The sequence below is a fragment of the Carya illinoinensis genome, chromosome 10, assembly GCF_018687715.1.
Source record: "Carya illinoinensis cultivar Pawnee chromosome 10, C.illinoinensisPawnee_v1, whole genome shotgun sequence".
Lineage (NCBI taxonomy): Eukaryota > Viridiplantae > Streptophyta > Magnoliopsida > Fagales > Juglandaceae > Carya > Carya illinoinensis.
The window spans coordinates 5,691,233-5,696,581 of NC_056761.1; positions in this window are offsets into that span (position 1 = coordinate 5,691,233).

Below are 5,349 nucleotides of genomic sequence, written 5' to 3' on the forward strand. Positions count from 1 at the left end.
CATTTGTAAACATTAAATAATCATGAGATGAGCAAATCAGGCCTTGTATGGATAACCTCGTCCCATTTCGTCTGATCACTATAATTTTTTTAAATTTTTAAATAAAATATAATAAATAATTTAATTTTATTAAATTTTAAAATAAAAGTAATATTAAAATACTATATTTAAAAATATTTTATTCAACTTTCAACTCATATCTCATCTCATCTTAACTTAACTCACTATCCAAATCTCTTTTAAAGTTGTTTCATTCACATCTAATTCCTTAGTTGTCCACAATGGAATGGCTAAACTAACTAATTAACGCTAATACTATTTAGGATGCGTTTGTATGTTAGGACGATCTCATATGATTTATGAATAATAATGTTTTGTATATCACATTGAGATGCATTCGAAGATAAATAAGTTGAGATAAGTTTAATTTTTTATTTTCTATAAAAAGTTGAAAAATAATAGATCATATCAATAATTAATTTGAGATGAGTTGAGATCACTCAACCAACATAACCTTAGTCTAAGATATTGGGAACTGATTTTTTTTTTTTTCAATTTTTGAGAAGAGGAAATGTTTTCTTTTTTCCCAATAAAAGTAAAGTAAAGGTTTAAAATTTTAAAGAGTTATGGCACATGAAAGTAAAATCTGAGAAGTCGAGAGATATAAAAAAATAATAAAATAATAAAATCTATGAAAATGATTGATGATGCTCATTCTTTTGTGACAACATTACTTCAACTTTTATATAGATAAGATATCTTGTCTTTTAGAATTTGGTTTTGCAGGCTCTTGTAGCTGATTTCTCCTCACCATTACCAGATTGATCACATGGTTGAGTGGATAGGCTCGATAATAACCCTTCAATATTGCAAATACCAATAGTTGTGGTTTTGGAGATAGATGATCATTGAGCTCAAGCTAGGGGTGTCCCTCTCAGATATCAAGTTTCGGAGCCTAATTAAGTCCGACATCTGAAATTATACTTCTTGGAAGGCCAAATAGTCCCTCCTAAAGAGTAGGCCGAACTCACGACTGCAACCACCTCAGCATAGGTTAAAGGACTAATCGCCAAAATGCAATAGTACAAAATTCGAATTAAGTTGTTATTAGCGACGATTTAGTAATATTACGGATAGATAATGATCTTTAGCATAATATCCATCTGCGATACTCACTTAGGGTATTAATTCATTCTGGCATAATGACTGATTTAGAGTCCGAACAATCTGCAATCTAACAAGGATTTGAGAAGGTCAAGCCACAAGACAAGCATTTTCATTGCACGCCCAGCTTATATAAATAAAGGTTAAAGAATACACCCTACATGAGTCTATATTAACTTAAGTATCGGAGATGCCCCTATCACACCAAACCAATCTCATCTTCTTGTTGTAGGTTACTAGACGTGGTTAGCATCTTACATCAAAAGGACCAACAGCGAACAAGGAGAAGAATGAGTAGGAGTAGGAGCTAATTTGGACGAAATCGAATGATTATGAGATAGACATAAGGTTCGTCAAAAGGACCAAGAGGCATGGGCGGTAGTACGTTGGAACTCTTTTCTAATCTCTTTTTAGTTAGCTTCATATTCAAGTCCCTCTTTGTATAGAAAGATAAAGTCTCGTTCCCTTTGACTTGGAATGGGATCAAAGAGGATAGAGTGAGCTGAATATGTAGGCGTAAGCCGTGGTAAACTCCTCCCTCCGGTAGTAGAAGGGAAGCTCGTTAAAATAATATCACGCGTCTTTAAATGACTTTATTATAATTCAATTACGTAAACAATAAGTTACTTAGAATATGACTACAGACTAGGTTGACAAAAGTCAAGATGAAAATTAACATTGCCCGATGAGAGCTTTGGCTCTAAGATTGGAGTTTCCAGTTTTCTTTTTTTTTTTTTTTTTTTTTTTTTTGCCGGTGGTTTTCACTTCAAATTTTCGTTTATTTAAAATCTAAAACATCCACTATATTATAATTTTGCTGTTTTTCTTCAATCTCAGTTTTTTTTATCCTCTAATCTCTGACCCCCTCCCTTTCTCCCAACCTTTTACTGTACTGATCTCTCTCACGTCACTATCGTTGCGTAATCTCCTAATTCTCCAACCGATCTTTTATACTTTTGTTTGGTGCATAAGCACCAACAAACGCATCTACCTAGCTAATGCGTACGTTTAGAATCTTTAGATATATATTTACAAAAAAGTCATGTTCACGGTTCAACACTTCAACCATCTAACTTTCCTGCATTCAATACTACATTTTCTGTGGACTTTCATCATGAGACTTTAGCAATGTTGCAAAAAGTAACCCTGGGAGCTAGCGAAGCTGCGAAAGTCTTTTCCAATGCAATATTTTTGGAATTGACTGCGAAACTGCCTTCGAATTCCCATGGCGATGTCAGATTATCTCACCATGTTGTTCTGTTATGTTTACGCTTCTCGAAACTAAATTATTGTACGTACGTTTTAGATTAATTAGAATACATACATATATTCAACTATAGACGTTATTTTCGAATAAATTCTGTTCAATATTACCATTTTTCACATCACAATTATCATTGATATTTAAACTCTCACTGTCACCATTTTATCTTCACTAAATAGTCAGAAATAGTCTTTCTGGTCAATAAATTTTGATCACAAAAACTCATTTCTCTTGTATTGTGTTCTCGCTCATTGTTACCACCACTATACTATATGTAGTCGAAGTGATGTTGTCACCTCCATCGATCACCACACCATCTAATGTCTATGTTGGCCTGCTCTTAATTTTTTAGGGGCCAAATTATATGGCTTATATTGTAAAAGGATTAATCAATAATATAATTAGAGTCACACTGATCCCATTATAAAGAACAAAAATTTTTTATATATGGGATCCTATACATCACCTAGATATCCTTATCACTTAGTATATATGTGGTATCACAAATGGACTCTATATAATACCATTTTGTAACGTTCTATGGGAGGCTAAAACCATATCTAGCCCTATACTTTAAAAGGACTAATCAATTATACAATTGAAACTCCACTCATGAACTTATTTTATTATAAAGAGTGAAAGTTTCTCATTATATTTTTAAAAAGTTAAGATCCCATATACTATTAACCCTTATCTCCGCTTTTGGAAATGGTCTCCATGTACCATTGTCATATTAAGAAATAATTTATAATGCTATATATATCTTTATTTTTTTTCAAGAGATACAATTATCCCTAAAAATTATAAGAAAATACAAAATTCCCAATTCTAGAAAAATTAATTTGTTAAGGAATGGTAAATATATATATATATTTTTTAAAATACACTAGTTTTCTGATGATTTTTTTTTTCCAATTTTTTTGTATCTGATTGATTTATTTATTTTGATTTTATATCTATTTTTTCTTTCAGATTTATGAGGTTGCTAGGGAGCAAACTACAATATCTTGGTGATCTGGGAGTGATAATTACAAAATGAGTGATAATTTGATCTTTATATATCTATTTAATTATATAAAAGCCAAATTTTAATTGATGACTAGGCATTTAGTCCGTAATATTCAGCTTATCTGCACGGTTTCTCATCCATGCACTAGCACCCCTTATGCACTGAATGGTGCAATGTTCCAAAACGGCGTTACGGCAGAGATGTGCTTAATCAAGCATCATGAAACGAAACGCCGTATCCTTTCTTTTCGCATGAAATGTCGTACCCTTTCCGTGAGTTCTAGAATAGTGGAGATGTGCTTAAGCATGAAAAAATGAGACGTTCCAACGAGGGTGGTGTAGTGGACCTACGTGGCAAGGATGGCTTCGGTGTAGTTGGGCGACGCGCAACCGGTGAAGGGGCACATCGACTTGGTAGTTTGTTGTGTTAGTTAGGGGAGGGCAGGACGCGATAGAGGGAGAGTACTTTCGGTGATGTAACACCGCATGGGCATACGTGGGAGGCGTAGGAGCAACCGGTGCAATTGTGAAGTTCCCTATAATGCCCTGTTTTGGTTTCCTAGAACAAAGCATGTAGCCTCACTTAAAGTTGCCATATTATATACAAGGAAAATTTTTTTTGTCATTCTCACAATTTACATACCATACTTATTTTAATTTTTTTTTCATTTTTTCTATAATAAGTATGTAGTGTATGGATAATAAATAAAATAATTCAATTAGTTTAATAAGAATAAAATGAAATAAAAATAAAAAAATAAAAAATAATATTTTAATATATAAAATGTGTGGTGTAAGATGACGTGTAGCATTCCTCTATATACAAAGGGAAGGTATAGATGGTATCGATGAAGCGAAAAGAGAGAGAAATCCAAGAGGTGAGTTCAGAGGGGGAGGGATGATTACATGAAAAATAAGAAAAACAGTTATTGGAAGGAGGTTTTTGGAGAAGAAATCAGGGTTCCCGACGAGAAAAAGTCAAGCTTTGGAGATGGATCTGAATCAGACCAAGGATTTTGGAGGCAAACATGAGAGAATTCTCACCACCACATCCTTAGGCAGATGGGTTGAAATTCTTTTGAGTTCTGTGATGCTCTGCTTCACCTTTGTCTCAAACTTCGGCACCAAAAATACAAGCCTATAACCCTCTTTCTTCTCAGTTCCTTCACGCATTGAAACAACATAGTCTTTATACACGGGCACACCGTTTCCATCACTCCACAAAATCACATCAGTTGCTGCATCGACAATTGGATTTGCTATGAAAATATTAAAAGCATGAAGAGGCAACTGAATCTCCAAGCACCATTAATATAACTATATTATTTCGACATTAATATAACTATGGTAGGGTTTCTCCATCCACGGATGGTATAGAACTCATAGCTTACGAAGGAAAAAGGCGTATTTAGGGTTAAGATCTGGCTTGACTTCATGCCCTTTGAATTGTGTCTTATTCTAGGGTGTATGGAGATCGATGCAGTGGGATTGATATCTTCGACCATCAAATCCGAAGAGAGGATTCGACTGAGAAAAATAAGCTCCATGTGAAGAGAGAGACCTTGCAGGTCGAATTGCTTCTTACTACTAGCAGTGCCAACAACGATATTGATGATATTGATTGTGCAAATGTTGATGAGGAGCAACGTGGCAAAAATTCGGGATCTCTACGGGGTGATCGAGAGGCCGATGAGGTATGAAACTTTCCTTATTTGCGTGTGTGCGTTCGTGCCTCACTAAAGAAATACAATGTGACTCATTTTATCGAGACACAAGAAAATTATTCATAATTTGCCATGAATGGAAAATAAAACAGTCTAACTGTGTTTATGGTATATACAATTTATATATACATTACACGTGTTTGATATACATTTTTTTAATAATTGTGGTAGTGATTATGTATAATAAAT